This window comes from Tamandua tetradactyla, unplaced genomic scaffold, assembly GCF_023851605.1.
Source record: "Tamandua tetradactyla isolate mTamTet1 unplaced genomic scaffold, mTamTet1.pri scaffold_153_ctg1, whole genome shotgun sequence".
Lineage (NCBI taxonomy): Eukaryota > Metazoa > Chordata > Mammalia > Pilosa > Myrmecophagidae > Tamandua > Tamandua tetradactyla.
Window position 1 is genome coordinate 61,603 of NW_027518276.1, and position 20,069 is coordinate 81,671.

A 20,069-nucleotide genomic window follows, 5' to 3' on the forward strand; every position below is an offset into this window, starting at 1 on the left:
TCCCTTGTATGTGATGGATTGCTTTTCTCTTGCTGCTTTCAAGATCCTCTCTTTCTCTTTGACCTCTGATGTTCTGATTATTAAATGTCTTGGAGTATGTCTACCTGGATCTATTCTCTTTGGGGTATGCTGCACCTCTTGGATCTTTAATTTTAAGTCTTTCATAAGAATTGGGAAGTTTTCAGTGATAATTTCCTCCATTAGTTTTTCTCCTCCTTTTCCCTTCTCTTCTCCTTCTGGGACACCCACAACACGTATATTCATGAGCTTCATATTGTCTTTCAATTCCCTTAGTCCCTGCTCATATTTTTCCATTTTTTCCCTATAGTTTCTGTTTCTTGTCAGATTTCAGATGTTCCGTCCTCCAGTTCAGAAATCCTATGTTCTGTCTCTCGAAATCTACCATTGTAGGTTTCCATTGTTTTTTCATCTCTTCTACCGTGTCTTTCATTTCCATAAGTTCTGTGATTTGTTTTTTCAGACTTTCCATTTCTTCTTTTTGTTCTTTCCTTGCCTTCTTTATATCCTCCCTCAATTCATTGATTTGGTTTTTGATGAGGTTTTCCACATCTGTTCGTACATTCTGAATTAATTGTTTCAGCTCCTGTATGTCATTTGAATTGTTGGTTTGTTTCTTTGACTGGGCCATATCTTCCATTTTCCTAGTGTGATTTGTTATTTTTTACTGGCATCTAGGCATTTAATTACCTTAATTAGTTTATTCTGGAGATTGCTTTCACTTCTTTTATCTAGGGTTTTCTTGCTGGATGAATTTGTTGTCTATCTGTTCTTTGACATTCCGTTCAGCTTTATCTGGACCTCTAGCTTAAGTTTTGTGTAACAGAGGAGAATTTTTCAGTTCTTGTTTTCTTGTTTCTTGTCCTGATTGTGTGTTTCCTTACCCCCCCCACACACACACTTAGGAGGTCTACTTAGAAATTATAGACCCCAGCCAGATTTTCGCAGGAGGAAAGAGTCACCTGCGTCGGTTTTCCCTGAGGGTGAGACCCAGCAGGTTGAAAGACTTTCCTGTGAAGTCTCTGGACTCCGTTTTTCTTATCCTGCCCAGTATGTGGCGCATGTCTGACTGCAGGTCCCACCAGCATAAGATGATGTGGTACCTTTAACTTTGGCAGACTCTTCCTACTGGGGGCATGGTGGAGACAGAGGAGAGGTTGTAGGCTGGTTTTAATGGCTTCAAGTTACTAAGCCCTGGCGTCTGAATTTCTTGATGGAGGGATTCCACCTAAGTTGGGCTTCACCCCTCCCCTGGGGAAGGCACAGGCTCCAGACAAGTCCCTAAAAGAGCTCACACTGTCTATGCCTGTGGTAGTTGCAGGCTGAAAAGTCCTTCTGGTGTATCCAGAGGCAGTCAAGCCTTTGTAGATACACAGTCACAAAAACCTCTGTTTCCTTCTTTTTTTCCCCCTTTTTCTGTCAGTCCTGCCCCCTTGGCACCGGGGCAAAAATGAGCAACCTCCACTTTGAACAGGTTCACCTAAGCTGGGGGCCTATTTTTAGTAGTCAGAATTTGTTAATTAGTTCCACAATTGGCATTTGATTGTGCCCAGTCCCTGCTGCTGGTCAAGTCCTTTCCTTTCCCCTCAGGAAGCGGCCTGTGGGGAAGGGGCGCTGGCTGCTGCAGCAGCTTTGGAAACTCACGGCTCTGGGAGGTGCTCGCAGCTGGTCCAGCTGGTCCAGACTGGGGTACACTGTGTGTCTGGTCACTGACATGTCCCCAGGAGCTGTTCTGTACTATTTCTGGTTATTTAGTAGTTGTTCTGGAGGACGAACTAAAACGCTCACGTTGTTAAGCCGCCATCTTGACCTGGAAGTTGGCAAACACTTTTGACAAGGGAATTGATTAACAGTTAGCTAGACTCACATCGACATGAGGTGATTCATATTAATAAGTAAACTTGGGAATGAACATAGAGAGATTTTATTTGATGCTCTAGAAATAAAAGAATTATAATAGAATACTATGAGGGAAAAGTATGCTTTAAGCTCCAGAAATGAAAGTATTATAATAGAATAATATGAACAATTGTATGCCAAACACCTAAATTAGATCAAATATAGAACTGTATAATATCACACTGTAGTACTCTGTCTTCTCTTGGAAAATGGAAATAATAGGAGAGACCAGTAAATATTATGAGAATTTATAAAAGTTGTCTCAAAAGACTGTTGGTAACTTCCAAATTCTGTAGAGTAGAATAAACATTTTCCATGAATTTCCCAGAGGAAGCTGGTTGGCTGAAGAAGAGATGGAAATTCTCGCCTCTGACTATTATAATCATCACATCTTCTTTTAAAACTGTCAATTGATTAGTTTAAGGCAATCATTGTTGTGGGTAATCTCATCAGTTGATTATAGATGTAATCAGCCATAGAGTCAATCAACTTACTGATGATTTATGTCCATGAAATGTCCACACAATAACAGGCTGGTATTTGCTTGATCAAACAACTGGGCCCCAATAACTGGCCAAACTGAACTTAACCCATCACACACACAAACTTCACAGAATCATGAAGAAACAGATATTCTTAACCAATTTACATCAAATCAATGAATTATTGTGTACAACATTTTAACAACTATTGCATCCAAATAAGAACATATAAATGAAGTGTAAAATTTACCCCAGACAATCCCAGTTCCTCAAAGCAAATTCACAAGATGGAAATTTAAGATGAAATTTTACTTGACGGGTGAAGATTTAAAATTCTGCAAAAGAAGAAATAAGTGCAGTGAAGAGAGGGGAGGTATATTAGAAGATTTCTGTGCTGGTTTGAAATGATGCACTCCAGAAAAGCCGTGTTCTTTTAATCCACTCTTGTGAGAACAGACCTAGTGTTGGGTGGGATCTCTTACTTTGGTTGATTTTAGGGAGAAATAGCCCAGCCCATTCAAGGTAGGTCTTAATTCTTTAATGGAGTCCCTTAAGAGACCTCATGCAAAAAGAGAGATCAGAGAGAAAATGCCTCTGGAGAAGCCAGAAATGCTCAAAGGAGCTAAAAGAGCCATTTTGACAACCCAGAAAAGTCCAACAGATGCCACCATGTGCCTTTCTATGTGACAGAGGAGCTCAGGATGATATCAGACTTTTTTTCAATGAAGGTCTCCTCTTGCTGATGCCTCAGCTTTGACATTTTTTACCATTAGAACTGTAAATTTGTTACCTAATAAGTCCCCTCTGAAAAACCCAGCCCATGTCTAATATATTGCATTCTAGCAGTTTTAGCAAACTGAAACTACATTGTATACAATATTAATAACATATCATTTTATTGATTAAGGGAAATTAAAATAGGATGCATACCAAAGATATCAAAGGAAAAAAGAAAGTAGGGTTTAAATAATTTAACTATATTTGCATACTCTTCTAGACATCTTTATAAAGGCTGACATTTTGTTTCTGTATCAGTATAAATCATCTGCTATTTCTAGTGAAGACATCTTAGAAAGCAGGAATCCATGGCCTAACTAAAAATAATTTCTTTTATGGGTGTTTTGGAATGCCATGCAATAATTTGAATTTGATGTAATTGAAGTTTTATTTAATTCAAGTGCCTAGATTTCCTTAGAGGTCAAATGCATATGGAAAGAAGATAAATTTGTGATTAGTATTTATATATTTAATCCTAGAATTTATAGCTAAATAATACATAAATCTGAAAAATAAGTTTGAAAAAATCTTGTTAATTTAGTTGACTCCATGAACTTCATAATTGTTATTAAAAGCTATACTTGCCTTTTTCATTTTTCTTAGAATTAGCCTATATCTCACAATTTTATTGCAATATTTTAAGTAGAGCTTAAATACTCTACTTTAAGTTGAAAGGAGGTTTATCTCTTTCTAGGATGAAAATATTGCACTGATCTAATTATAAAAACCTCTTTATTTGATGTGCCTTATGCAGACTGAAAACTGGTGAGTGAATAATCAGAAACAGTTCAGCCTCATTGTCACCACACCTCAGTTCCCCTTGGGTTTTAGGTGTTCTTATAGACACAATTTGAAACAGTTAAAAATATTTTAATTTTCTAGGTGTATTTGAATAAGTCACTTCCAGATTTTTTCTTAATGGATACAGAGGAATATTCTCATATAACTGTATCCCAGTTCTTGTAATGTAGGCAACATACATTCAGAGCTATTGGTCATTCTCCCTGTCCCTCTACATCAGAAAGCATAGCTAAAATACTAAACAGGAAAACTTCATGACAATAAGGGGAAACACAAAGAAGACTTAATGGCTGGAATAATGAACTGCTCAGTTTTGGAATGAAGCCAAATTTTCACTGATGAAGTATTTAAGCAATGGGACTCATTAAGCTCATCCTCAGATTTGTGCCTCCTGAGTATCCATATAAATTAATCATCTTGGGGTTGATTGGACACTCCCACAAATCAGACATATGATGCAACTGGGAGCACTTTGAGAAACTGAGAAGCCAAGAAGACAGTGAAATTTGGGGACTGAGTGAATCAGAAAGGCCAAAACACCTGTAAGGGAAGTGTCCAAGAAAGAAGGCAAGGGGGAGCCATAAGATGTTGGTGAATTTGTAAAACTAAGGTAGAATGTGGCTCATTGGATATGCAGAACTTCTAACAGTTGATTTAGAAAATACTTTTTACCTGGGGTCAGTCAATTATTTAAAGAATATACCTATATAATTAGGAGTTAATATGTTGAAAAGTTAGAACAGTAATTCCCTACAGAATTCTTCCTATGAGCATTTTGTGTGATTTATATTGTTCACTAATTGATTTATATACATGAAAATATATTACTTATATGCAATTCTTGGGGCATAATATTTGGTACATCATGCACAATATCTCTGTCTTTATTATCCTCTATTCACCATTTTGCCCAATCTATGCTAGAAATTTGCAGAGAAAAGAAAATCTTCAATATGCATTTAACTACATTAATTGCAAACCAAGATTTTTTCAAATAATTTTTATACAATTACATGGAATATCACCCAACAAAGAAAAATGAAAACAGACCATAAAATGACAGTAAATCTGCCTCATTGATATTTTAAGGCTCTTAAAGTAAACAGATAAACTGACAAAAAATATACATTCATAGATGGGAAGCAAAAATGACTTTTAAATTATGAATGACTTAAGCTTATATGAGGTATAACATGCAAAGCAGATAGAAAAAGATATTTATGAACACAAGGAGAATGAAAGGAAACAATTAATGACAGAATGAAGAAAATTTATCTAAAGAAGAAACCAGATAAAGGCAACAGAAATTTGATATAAAACCCCCAAGTCATAACGTGATCTCTAGTTCCTCAGGAAAGATTGATTCAACATAGTTACCATCAATGGATATTATGTCTGCTCAAGGTAAATACCACAAGAAAGAATTATTAGCTCTGTAGGTTATCCTAACTGAACATTGTTCTGTGAGATGCTCAGGAATCCTAGTATTTTGTTTTATTCAATTTTTTAAAATTTGTTTTATTCAATTCAATTATTATAAAAAATATATTTGGGACATTTCCTCCATTTGAATTTTCATCAGCAATTTGCTCAAAGTTTATTCTGTGGGAGTCCTTTTTGCAGCAGATGATCTGTTGCATATTACTTGGTGTGGCAGAATTTTGTCATTATCAAAATTGTTTTAAAGTGACACTGCAGAAATCAAGTGATCACAGAGTCCATATAGATCTAAGAATTAATTCATTCAGGATACATCAAAATCTCAAATATATCTTAGGTTTATTACTTATAGTGGTATTCAAGTAAAAAACTAAAAGGAAGAATGAAAATAAATTGCCTTTTAATGCACTACAATCAGATATGTGATACTGTACCACTTCATATATACACAAAAACATACCCAACCATACATAGAGATAAACAGATAGAAAGATTAAATAGACAGACAGGTAAATAGATAGATTCTGAAAATAACCTCCATCACAGCATGAAACTAACAAATGTTAGATCATAACCTAAGGTTTTGCATTTACAATTTGGCAGCATATGTTAAATCATGATTTGTGGAAATGAAAGGATGGTATGTTGAAGTGCACGTTCTTGGTAAGTATACTACGTCCACCACTGCGGATGGTAATAAGACAATATTAGTGGATATTGTTTTCACTATCTTATGAAAATATCAACCCCTTTTCACTCACTGGAATAATAATAATGATAGTACAATTTCCTATATTTAAAACTTTATAAATGTTCTAAGACAGACGAAGGAATGTATTCTGGTGTGTAAAGAATCCAAAGAAATGAATGAGAATCAATTTAAGCTAATATAAGGGAGGCTTATATCTCTGGATTTATTGAAACAATTTTCAGTGCGAAATATTGCCATAACGACCATTACCATATCAAGTCTAATTTTCATAATGTGGAGTTTCTGAATTATGAGTAGTAAATTTTTAAAATGGAAGCTTGTATATTTATTCTGATAAATATTTCAAGATTTTCACATACATATACATGAGATATATATGCATGTATATGTGTTATGTGATATATATGTATGCATATATATATATACATGCATATACATGTGTAGGAGCCAAGGGTTAATAGGAAACCTGCAGAATTTATTGGGAGTGCCTGGCTTCAGTTCTTTCTGAAAGAACTCAAGTAATATGCTATAAAATGTTTTTTGAGGCGGGCCGCGGTGGCTCAGCGGGCAAAGTGCTTGCCTGCTATGCCGGAGGACCTCGGTTCGATTCCCGGCCCCAGCCCATGTAACAAAAACGGAGAAACAGAATACAATAAAACAAGAAAATGTTTAAAAATGTTTCCCTTTCTTCCTTCCTTCCTTCCTTCTATCCTTCCTTCCTTCTCTCTGTCTTTCCTTTAAAAAAAAAAAAAAAAAAAAAAAATGTTTTTTGAGTTAGTGAAGTGTGCAGTGTAAGAACTGATTAACAAGCTTGCAGAGCGAGGGTGCTATGGGAAATAAAATTAAAAAATTGACAAGTGGTCCTGCCCTATAAGCGGAAAAAAGTAGGGGAGCCATGATGACATCCTGAACAAAGAAGCTTCAGCATTGTGTTCTTATAGCCTGGTAGTCCAGTCCTTTACTTTTTTTGCTGCATCTCAGAGTACTCCATATTTCTTAACACAGAAGCAGCATTCCTTATTGAGGAATAGGCAAAGACCACTTTCTTTGGCTGTTTGTAGGTCAAGCCCATGCTTGTTTTGCAGTACTACTGCCATGAGTGAACTAATTTGGTCTTGTACATCTGTCAAAGTGCAGAGAGTTCCTCAGGCTATCTTGGAGCTCTTTTGACAGCAACTACGAGGTAACTATACCACTAATTTCAGGGCTTACTCCTGCTAGGATGCCTAGAGTGGCTAAAAAGGGTAGGAGAATGACATCATATTTTGGTTTTAGGTTAATATTAAGGAGAATGGGGGAGGACTGATTAGTGGGAGATATTGAGACTCTGGGTGAAAGGTAGACCAGGGTATAAATTCCTGTCCAATCAGTAGGTAGACAAAACTTTTATAATTTTTACTAAAACAGACTAATAATCCAACAAAAAATTTGTTATTTTAACAGAAAGAAAACTAAAATTTAATTTTATATTAATATATTATTTGACATTAAAACTTAAAAGCATTTTTAATAGACCCATCAGATTTTCCCAAAGTTGACCATAATTTCCTTTCCACTAACATTTTATGAGTAACTATAGCCATTCCAATTTGTCTACTTTTTCCTCATTCTGTAACAACCATTTATTTTATCCTAAGATAAAACTATTCATATTTTCCTTTTAATAGAAGCACATCCTTTATATTCTTTGTAGCTATATTCCTAAGCAAGCATCATATACAATGATCATTAAACTCAACTTGTCAGAATAATGTTAAATATTTATAATACATTAGAGAATCATTTTTGAAATGGTAATTTTGCAATTTTTATCAAGAATTTAAGATTGGTATTGGGTGAAGATTGTGGCTAAGAGTAAATAGCAGGATGGCAGGTGGCATGAGGCTTAGCTTTAAGTGAGGAAAGTGTGAACACCATGTTTAGTTTATCTAGAATGTTTCATTTTTTTGCAAGGGCAGGCACCAGGAGCTGAACCTGGGTCTCCAGCATGGCAGGCAGGAACTCTGCCTGCTGAGCCACCGTGGCCCACCCTAGAATGTTTCATTTTAACAAGGGATTGGGTATGTAGGCACTACTAAGAATGAATGGAAAAAGGAATTGTTTTGGAGAGTGCAGGCTATGGGTAGTTTTGTAATGGTTGGCTGCTTTTTCTGTTAATTTCAACTATACACATGAGGGAAAGGTTTAGAGGTCCTGAAAACTTAGACTGAAAATGTGGCTCCTAAGTTAACTACAAAAGAGATTGGTTTACCTGCCATGAGGATGTTTACCCTGGGCTTGGTTATGGAGATGAAGCCCAGGCCCCAGCAGTCTTCAGTGGTTAGGCTGAGGAGGTCTGAGACATTAAATCCCATAGGAGGGTCACTTGCCAGGGGTGGCTGCCTATTGTCACAGTGAGAGGCTGAAGGACAGTCAGTTTTCCAGTGTCCTATCTTATGGCAAGGAATGCAAGTCTCCAGAGGTGGCTTGGGATTAGGGCAAAGTTTTGTCCAATGTCCCTCCTGGCTGAAGCAAAACAGGGACCCCAGTTTGGTTAGCTGCCAGGTTTATTCCATCCTACTGGGCTTACATAGATTCTTGCAGTGCATTGGCCAGCAGTAAGTAGAAAGCATTTTCTGGCTCCTGTTTCATTTTCCCTGAAGTGATTTTTTTAGTTTCCCTTTCCTCCTGTTTATTGTTGAAAACCCAGAAAGCAATGCTTGCTCCTGTTTTTCCTGAATTGATTTTTTTGGTTTCCCTTTCCTCCTGTCTATTTTTGAAAACCCAGAAAGCAACCCTGATGCATTCATCATGTGGTGTTTAGGGTTCCTGCTCTAGCTTCTAAAGTTTTTTTTACAAATGTCTGGAGCTGATTGTGTTAAGACACGTGTGTAGGAAAAGGTGCCGTTCAGGTGAGGCTGAGTCTAGAGCAGTATATTTGAGAACTGAATCTATTAGGCAGCTCATAAAAGCTGCAAGGTTTTCATCCAATCCTTGGGAGAATTCTGAAAGTTTGTTATAACTGAGTGCCTTAAATCCTGCTTTTTCATTCCCTCTAAAAGACATGTGAGGAAGTGGCATAATTTGGGTAAATCAGGGGAGTTGGATTAGTAATTCCACTCAGGGGGTGATGGCTGATTCCAGTCAACCCTGTTAGTAAGTTTGGGGGTCAGTGGCAAAAAGTTGGTCTGTGTGAGCTGTGGCTGCCACCCAAATATGTTTTTTTTTTTTCTGGAATGGTAGAAGAAGTAAGGATTACAACCAGATCTTGGTAGGTGAAATTATAGGTTTGAGTTAGATATTTAAATTCACATCCTACTACTTCCCTAAGAGGAAAAATACCAGTAGATGGAGAAGTGACTGAAGATGAGAAACTGGAGAATTTAGCACTAGGGGAAGAAGAGGGAGGGAAGGGTAAGGTAACAGAAGAGGTGGGGGATGGGGCTGGTCTCCATGACTGGGTGTGGGGAGGGGAGAAGGGTGAGGAGGAAGAGGAGGGGTGGGGAGGAGTGGAGGGTTGGGAAGGGGAAAGGTGGTAGAAGAGAGGCATAAGATTGAGGGGGTCATAAAGAGGGGGGTGATCAGCTGGGTCGAAGGAGTCAGTGAGAAGTGAAGAAGGGGAAGAGGTGGGAGGCTTTGTTTTATCATTGAGGAGGAGGAGTTGGTAGGTAGTTAGAGAAGAACAAAGTGAGGGTTTAGCACACAGTGTCCAGAAAGCTTGGGCATAGGGTACCTCATCCCACTTTGCAGATCACTGCAAGAAGTTATGAAGGTCAGTAAGAAATTTTAGGTCAAAAGTACCATTTTCAGGCCATGATTTTGGTTGTCCAGAGGGTACTGGGGCCAAGCCACAATAGAGTGGTAGAGTAAAATAAAAGTTTCCTTGGTTTTTTGATGTTATATTGCAGATCTAGGTTTTTTAGGTGGCATAAAAGACAGCTCAAGGGAGTGTCCTTAGGGGGAAGATTGTGTTGCCCCCATGGCCACAGAAGAGAGTGAGGAAGCAGGAAAAAACAAGAACCCTCAGTGGGGACACTTTTTGGGGTCACAGTTCAGGGGTATAAACTATGTCTCTGAAAAAGAGAGGTGGGCATCTCCATGTCTGCATGACAGAGAGAGATAGAGAGAGAGTCTACAAATGGGGTCTGGGCATCCCCAGAATCCACCAGGATTAGAAGCAGAGCAATAGCTCATGGATGGTTCTGACTAAGTGTTTAGATATGTGAGAGGAGAGCTCTGACTGCACCACCCTGGACGGGGCAGTGTGTTTCCATAACACTGAACAAAACTCTCCTGAGATTGGGGCCCAGGACCCAAAATGGAACCTCCATGCTGTGTACACCTGAGACTGAACTGCCATAGACCCTGCCAAGATATTCCATGAGCGTATTCCAGCATGACCCAGTTCCTCAGTTTTACCTTATAGTAGAAGACTGATATTGGGTGCTGGGCTTGGCCAAGTGAAAGGAGGGATGCTTAAGTTACAGTGGAGAGAGTGAGGACATAACTGGTTTTGGCACTCAATGTTAGAACAAATTGGGAGATTCAGTGCAACACTTAAAACAACTCAGTGAGCTGAGGGGTTTATTGTAAAGGAGGGAGGGGGAGGCGGGGAAGGGGGAAGAGGAAGTGGGGGAGGGGAAAGGGTACGGGAACGCTTTCTTTAAAAGCCTGAAGAAAATGTTCACCTGCATTGTGATATGTTTCTCTGTTTATTCTTTGAAGCTTGCTGCCCTCGATTGGTCCAGAATTCTGCCTTTGGCAATTCATCTGATTGCCATTGGCTGGTATTCCTGCTTCCTTCTTTTTGTGCCTGTCCTGACATGTTTGCTCTTTATTGACAGAGCCATAGCATAACTACTTCTTTGATGTAGTTTCTGGCCCTGGGTAGTGTTTTGCAAGAGGTATTATGATTTGTGGCAAGGAGGAGGGGGAAGGGAAAGAGTCATGAGTCAGTGTATCATAGTTTCAACTGTTGCTGCAGGCTGAGAGGGGCTTGGGCCCTGAGTTCTGTCCCCTGTGACCTGTCACTTAACCTTTGAAGCTTCACTTTCATTGTTAATAAAATATATACAAAGATGCTGGAAACAAATAAGAAAGATAATCTATTTATAAATGTAACAATGTGCTTGTCACACAGGGACATGGAATAAAAATCAGTTAACATCACTATTTTAAAATCAGAATTGAATCTTTACTTCAGTAAAGAATACAATACCAGTTTTTGCTCTACTAGACCACTTTGAATTGGGCATTAGGAAGTAAATGAAGTCCAAGGAAATAAAGGAAAATATAAACACCAATTTTTGTAAGGGGAAGTCTATATTTATATGTTATTTACAGTATAATTTTCTCAACCATTGTGATGTTTAACACCTCATTATATATAATTCATATTTGATAATTTTTGTAGACACACGTCTAATTCCACTTCACTCTATTCCTTAACTATTTGCAAAATCTTTCCCACTCACTTCAAGATTATGACCTCATCATATCTTACTCTAGATATTAAAACTGCTGTTTCTCAAATTCATTCACTTCAGTGCCACTGTAGCAGAAATATTATATTACTTCTCTGTTAATTAAAATATTTCTGAGTACTTTTTTGAATGGATTGAGGTATACTTTCATGATGTATTATATTATGTTATGTTATGTTATATTATATTATATTATTATATAGCATATTGTATTATTTGCCTTTGGTATATGGTTCCTATTAATGAGCACAGAGATGAGTTCATACATTTGTAGGTGGGACACTCCCAAATCTGGGTTCCTTACTTGGTGTGGTCAATAAAAGTCATAACGAATGGGGCTGAGGAAGAAAGAAAGGTTTATTTATGCTGGCAGGAGGACAGGGGAGATTTCCCAAATCACCTCCCCCTAGTGATTTTTCAATTGGCTTTTATACAGGTCAGAGACAAAGAGTGATAATCATCTGAGTTAACAGGTAACAGAGATCTGGAGATCTTTAATAGTTTTGTTATCTCAGTTATTTCCTATTCCTTTTAGGATGTGTATCCTTTCTGAAACCTGGGAAAGTTGTCACCAAGCCTAGGGAAATAGATGAAGGCTTTTTCATGTCTGGGAGGTCTGGGGCAATAGATGAAGGCATCTATTTCACATTTCATTTATGGGCAGCATCTTGACATGTTCTCTGGTCAAATTACTTTCAAAATGTATTCAGAAGTTATTCCTTCAACTAATATTCATTGAACACCTTCTGCACTCCAGACAGTCATATGAACCCTGGAAACACAGCAGTATATAATATAGTAGTTAGGACTACCTAGCAAAGATATCTAAGCAATGATATATTCTACTAAATAATTTTGGTATCATTGACTATCGATATGTTTCATCTGGGAAAACAGTCCACATGGTAAAAATTCCATTGTTTCCATCTGAATGATTTTCAAATCACTTCACTGAGAATGCTTAGATTTATATGGATACATAATTATTAGGAGGGATTTACCTGATATCAGGATTTATTATATAAAGTTCTAGTAACTTAAGCTGTATGTATTTAACAGGCTAAGACAGAAAGATCAATAGAACAAAATAGAAAGACCAGAAACAAGCCCACTTGTGTATGAAAGCATTTGACAGAGGTAGCTTTAAAACTTATTGGTGAAAGGATGGTCTTAAAAAAAAGTTTTCTTTTTGCAAAAGAATAATGACATTCCTACCTCACAGCATAGACAAAAAATATATTCTAGATGGTTCGAAGACACAAATATAAAGAGGACATTTTTTAAACACTTAGAATAAAGTGAAGAAAAAATATGTACAACACTGGGGTAGAGAATTCTTTTTAAAGACAAAAAGCAGAAACCCAGATGGAAATTACTGATAAAATTTTGTACATTACTATTAAGTATATTTTGTGATAAACACATTATGGAAGTGAAATATAAAGCCATAGATTGGAATAATATATTGAAATAATTTCCAAGAGAATGTCTAGAAATTAATTTAAAAGAAAAACAAAAAAAATATGGCAACAAAACTCATACTTTTCTGGTAGATGTATAAATTCATACAATCACTTTGGAAATGCTTTTGGCAATGCATTGTAAAATTGCAGGGTGTGGACCTTATGACCCAGAAATTCTCAATTCAAGAAAAGGACATAGAGAATATTTTAGATATACACAAGGAGATGTGCTACAAATTGATTGTTACAGTACACTGAATGTCAAAAAAAGTAGAAACACTCTAACTGGGGTGGATCATATGAAGTTTTATTTTTGTAGTGAAATACCATGTAGAAGCTAACAAGAATCTTCCAGATCCATGTGTATTAACATGGGTAAATATCAAAATGTTTGGTGAAAAAGGTAAATTGCATGAGAATAGTTATGGCTAAAAAAAGAACAACAATATGCTTGGAGGGGTACACAGAAAAATCAGGATAGTGTTTATACTTAGCAGAAAGGAAAGAGACATTTGGGGAGACAGCATTGACTGAATCTGTAATGTTTTATTTCTTTACAGCAGAGAGAGACTAAGCAAAAATGATAAAATGTTAACATCTGTTAAATTTTTATGTACCTATGATCTCTTATTCTTTAAGTTCAGAATATTTCATAAGAAAATTAATATGAAAAATAAAGCTTACCACAGCATCTGTCATAAAAAATTAGCAAGGATCACTTTGTTTTTGTGGTTTTGCAACTGCAGGTGTAGATTTATTAAGTCAATGAATTAACCATGAGACTGACATATGTCTACTTTTCAAATAAATAAATTAGAAAAATCCTGAGGTTTGTAGAGCATTGGCTTCATTAATGGAAATTATTCATTCTCTCTCTCTCTCTCTCTCAATCTCTCTATCCCTCCCTCTCTCTCTCCCTCACTTTCTCCTCTCTCTCTTCTCTCTTACACAGATACACACACACACATGTACATGCACACACTTTCAGGGCATCCATAAACACTTTCCCAAAAGAGAAGCAAAGTAGGGCTACTCATGGTATTACCCTGAGACCCCTTGACAACATGAATCTTTGTGACTATAGGGAGGAAAGAAACCCAGGCCAGGTGCTTCCTTTTCAAATATAAAATTGAATTACTTGTACTGAAACCATTATGAGCATATTCACATCATTTCTATTGGAGTTCTTCTCTAAAGAAGTTGTGACATCTACTTTACCAAATCACGATACATGAACACTTTTGATATCTGTGACTTAAGAAAAATTCTAAAGTGAGAAATAATGTGATAAAACATTTTTATTTTAAGGAGGAATAAGATGAGAAAATATTATCCTACCAAAATTATCTTTTATATGCAATCTTGTAATCTAATGAGTCCTCACAAGGCAACTTTGGATCCAGAATTCCAAAGCCATCAGAATTTAACATTTATAATACAGAGGATTGTGTGATCTCTTAAGGTTGTGTTCCCAAATGAAATATTTATTCCAGTAAGGGCTTGAGGATCCTTTTCAGAAATTTCAAACTTAAACACAATCTTATTAAAGTTATGTTTGCTCCATAAAATATATTTTCTTATATCAACTTTTCCTGAGATTTCAATGCCAACCAATTATGTAGAGAATTTGTTTTTAATAGCAAATATTCTAGCCCTGTTAAGATCAAACCTTCCCACTTTTTACTCAATCTGCTTGTTTCTTTTGCCTGGGATGGGCATTTCCTTTCCTTTATTTTCCTTTCTCTTTATTTCCTTCCCTTCCATTCCCTTTCCTCTCTTTCTTTCCTCCTTCTTTATTTCTCTCTCACTCTTTCTTTTTTCTTCCTCTCTATATTTTTTTAGCCTTTGGAATTTAAGGACATCCCTTTCAAAACCATAGTTGAACAAAGCCTCAGCAACCAACACAACAATGAATATAGTCTTTGCCAAAACAGCTTTGATAAGCCATTAGACTAGTGAATGACTGTAAACATTACTTGTTAAGAACATGAAATTCTGCCTAAGATGTTTCCAACAAAAAAATCACAACTCACTCGAAGAAACAAGAAAGGATATCCAATTTAAAGTGGAAAAATAAATCAACATAAACTGTACTAGAGTAAGCCAAGTCAGTAATATTCCTAGAAAAACAAACTTTGAATCAACTTTTGAATTTGCTTTAATATCTGAAAAGTACTATCAATAAATAAGGAAAATAATTAAAGGAGAAAGTGAGAATGTTAGTAAGAACTTAGAAGTCATGAAAATGAACCAAATAATATTCTGGAGCTTGAACTGAATTAACACTAATAGGGCAGTGCACCGGTGCCTCAGTGGCAGAATTCCTGCCTGCTGTGCTGGAGACCAAGGTTCATTTTCTGGAGCCTTCCCAGGTAAAAAAAAAAAATCAACCAAACAAACACTAATTAAATATGTGCTGTGGTTCAACAGTGGACTTGAGCAAAGAGAAGGAAATATCAATGAACTTTAAGATGGGAAAATTAAGATTAAATAGTCTGAGGATCAGAAACAAAATAGAATAAAGAGAAGTGAATGGAAGTTAAGCAACCTGTAGAACATCTTCAACAGAATCAATATATGCATTGTATGAGTCCCAGAAGGAGACAAGAGACAAAAAGAGACAAAAAAAAATCTGAATGAACAGTCATAAGAATTCTGGGGAAAAAAAGGAAGACATGAATATACATGTGATAGTGTGATAGTTAGGTTCAGGTGTCAATTGGCCAGGTGATAATATCCTGTTGTTCTGTTGCTGTAGATTTAAATCATCACTATGTGAAATTCATTTGTGGCTGATTACATCTGCACTCAGCTAAGGGAAGTGCTTAATTAAATATCAACAAGTGATATTTAATTTGATTAGAAGGAGGCTTAAAATAGAGGTCAGATGAGGGCTCAACAGCTCAGCATACCTCATCTCAGCACTCAGAGGAGCTCGGATACAGAGGTGTTGGAGATGCACAATGAAACTGTACCATGGAAAGCAATTTGAACCCATAAATTGGGATGTAAGGCAAGTAGGCTTTGCTGTGTGCCTTCCCATGTGACACAGAAATCCAGTGGAAAGCAAGACATCCTTCTTCCAAAGAACTGTATATTTGTAACTAAGTAAATCCCCTTATTAAAAGCTGATCAATCTCTCACGTGTGGCATTCTGGCAGCTTTCCCAAACTAAAACTTCACAAATCCAAGAGGCTCCATAAAACCCAAATAATATGCACTCAAAAGAGAGCTAGACTGAATTAAATTATAAGCAAATTTCCCAAAGCAAAAACAAGGAAAGATTCCTAAAATGACAAGGGGAAAGTAGCTAATCACCTTCAAATAATCTTATAAGATTAACATGATTTCATATCAGAAACCATGTGTGGTAGTTAGGTTCAGGCATCAACTTGTCCAGGTGAAGATGCCCATTTCTGTTGCTGTGGATATGAGCCAATGGTATGTGAACCTCATCTGCTGCTCATTACATCTGCAGTTGGTTAGGAGGCATGCCTGCTGCAATGAATGACATTTGGCTGGTGCTTAAATGAGAGAGCACAATGCAGCATGGCCCAAGCAACTCAGCATACCTTACCTCAGCACTCACAGCTCAGTCCAGGCCCTTGGAGAAGAAAGACATCACCCCGGGGAAAGTTGTTGGAAACCAGAGACCTAGAGAGAAGGCCAACATAGATCACCCTGTGCCTTCCAATGTAAGAAAGAACCTCAGTTAAAAGTTAGCTGCCTTTCCTCTGAAGAACTAATGAAATAAATCCCCTTTTATTAAAAGCCAATCCATCTCTGGTGTGTTGCATTCCAGCAGCTAGCAAACTAGAAAAGATTTGGTACTGGAGAGTGGGGTGTTGCTGCAGTTTGCAAATACCAGATTAGTTGGAACAGTTTTTTGGATGGCTAAGGCAAAGATTTTGGAGGACCTGTGAAGAGAATGATGGAGAAGTCCTGGAGTGCTTGAAGAGACTGTTGGTTTAAATGGAACCACTGCCAATCTGGACAAAGGGGGGCACAAAAGGGACAAATTGGGGTGTGCAGAGTGAGAACCATGGAAGCTTGAATCTGAAGCCAAGAAACCTCAGCCAGGAGAGTGGACCCACACATATACATGAAGAGGGTGAGTTTGCCCTGAGGGCAGAGGATGTCTCCCATATCATTGCAGTAGACAAGCTGTGCCACCTCAGGCCTTTGAGAAGGTACAGCTCGCTCCTTGGGAACTGGGGAGGGCCTGACTGCCACCAAATGGAGGGGCTGAGCATGTGTCCCAGAAATGGCAGAGAACCCAGGTGTGGCCCCAGTGCCTGGAGAGAGTGGAGCTGAGAAAAAGGTAGTCTCCTCAGTGTTCGCTGAGGTTGATCTGGAAAGAGACGGGCCACTACATAGGCCCTTGGAAAGGGTGGGACTGCCACTTTCTAAAGCTGAAGGATAAAAGACTTTCATACTTTGAAATCCAGTGGTGTTTGCCCTGCAGAGTTTCCTTCCAATTTCTCCCTATGGATCCTGTGACCGTCCCTCCTTTGCATATTGGCTTCAGATAACTTGTTTTGAGATTCATAAGTCCACAGCTAGAGACTTAAGTCCCGAAGAGAATTTGTGCACTTTAATATCATTTAAGAAGATGCAAACAGTTGTCAAGTTGACAGGGGTCAATATGTGGTAGTTAGGTTCAGGTGTCAACTTGGCCAGGTGAAGGTGCCTAGTTCTGTTGCTGTGGACATGAGTCAATGGTACATGAACCTCATCTGTTGCTCATTACATCTGCAGTCGGCTAGGAGGCGTGCCTGCTGCAATGAATGCTGTTTGATTTAATTGGCTGGTGCTTAAAAGAGAGAGTGCAATGTAGCACAACCCAAGCAGCTCAGCATACCTCATCTCAGCATTCGCAGCTCAGTCCAGGCCTTTGGAGATGAAGAAAGACATCACCCTGGGGAAAGTTGTTGAAACCCAGAGTCCTGGAGAGAGAGTCAGCAGAGATCACCCTGTGCCTTCCTATGTAAGAAAGAACCTCAATTGAAAGTTAGTTGCCTTTCCTCTGAAGAACTAACTAAATACATCCCCTTTTATTAAAAGCCAATCCATCTCTGATGTGTTGCATTCCAGCAGGTAGCAAACTAGAACACCATGGATGTGGGATGGCAGTGGAAAGACATTAAATTTATGAAAGAAAAATTATCAACTAAAATTTTATATTTGGCAAAGTTACATTTTAATTTTTAAAGCAAAGTTAAGAAGTACTCAGGGCAGACCATGGTGGCTCAGTGGCAAGAACGTTTGCCTGCCATACCAGAGGACCCAGGTTCGATTTTTGGTGCCTGCCCATGTAAAACAAACAAACAAACAAACAAAAAACTGTTCTGATGAACAGATAAATAAAATGTGGTATGCATGCATAATGGACTATCATTAATCTATAAAAAAAGTACTCAGATAAACAAAAACTGAGAGAGTTCAATTTTAGTAAATCTGCCATGTAAGAAATGCTAAGTCTTTCAATTTGAAAAGAACAATTGGATGATAACTCAAAGGAGAATGAAGAAATAGAGATTATTTTTTTAAAAGATACTTTCAGGATAAATATAAAAACCAGTACAATTGCAATTTTTATTCCCTACATGATTTAAAAGACAAATGTACAAATACTTGTATATCCATGTTATGATAAATGTAATGAATAAAGTCATTTGTGAAAACAGTAACATAAATGAGTTGATGGCGGTATACAAACAGAGATTTTATGCTACTGAACTTAATCTGGTATTCAAATAATTATATGTGCAGGATAGGATTTTAGTTGAAGTCTTATAGTAACAACTAAGAATAAATCATAAAATGCAAAAGGAATGCAAACATAATCAAAATCAAGCACTAAATCAACTATACACAAAAAAAGACAGTGGTGGAGGAAATACAGTGTAAGAACGTTAAAACACATAGAGAAATACAACACAAATTAGCAGAAGTAAGAACTTTCAGTTTTTTCTATATTTCTTTAAAATATATCAGTTATTTTAAATGTTAGTTGATTAAACTATCCATCAAAAGGCAGAGATTTGCATAAATGATGAAAAATCACATTATGTACCATCTTTGAGAGAGCTGGGTTAGAACTCCAGACAAATTAGATATAAATTGAAAGGATGATAAATATTCCATATCAATAGTTAACAAAAGGGAGCTTTTAACAAAGGTAAGGCATGTGTACTTATGAACATAAGGTAACACAACAGTGGAAATCAGGATTCTCAGTGCATCCAGGGTGCTATATGTACATCAGCTTTATTTTCCATTAATAAAAACAAATATAATTAAAGATCATTTTAAATAAACTTTTTGACTTTTAATTCTGATTTTGAAAGCAATGTGTTTCTATACATTTCATTATCAATTTTGCTATGATTACCATCTTTGTAGAAAAAGGAACAGGTCTACAATTCCTTTAAATTTTAAAGTATGCCTAAGAATAAAGTTGGCAGAATTAACAAATCAAATATATTATTCCTAAATTGGAAATATTGTAAACAATAAATAATATTTTAGCATAAGTGTGTGAGTGAGAAAGAACTGGCTGTTGTGTTTCTGGAAATGGGATATTCTGTATGTTATTTGTGGGCCTCTTGGATACATAATATTTCAGCATAAGTAAGTCCCAAATACTTCATGACATACATGTAAGCTAAGAAAGTACTTTGGTTTTGAGAGGCTTGAATAAAAACAAAAAATGCAGTCCAAGGAGAGCACACACAATGCTTTCAATCTGAGGACACAGTCTTAGACTATATCGCTTCTAAAAATATTTCACCGAGGAGGGGGGCTAAGTGCAAGGAACTGCCCTGGCAGGTTTATAAACATAAAAATTGCAAGCGGTCTTTTCCTACCTGCTACCACAAAGGGAGGGTTGACCCTGGTTGTTCCAGGAGAAGAGGCATCTATCTCCTAATCCTGCAGAAACCACACAGCCCCTTCCCACGACTCCATTTCCTGCCCATCCCACACGTCCGTCCCAAAACCTCGTTCCAGTAGG

General features: G+C 37.2%; 1 long non-coding RNA gene across 1 annotated transcript; it reads right to left on the reverse strand.

The window, feature by feature from the left end:
• Positions 1–2,667: 2,667 nt before the first annotated feature.
• Positions 2,668–20,054, reverse strand: LOC143673151 (uncharacterized). The gene is made up of 3 exons (XR_013170215.1): positions 19,924–20,054; positions 16,632–16,708; positions 2,668–2,734 (listed from the first exon to the last, which is right to left on the reverse strand). It is a non-coding gene; the product is annotated as an uncharacterized LOC143673151 (long non-coding RNA).
• Positions 20,055–20,069: the final 15 nt, after the last annotated feature.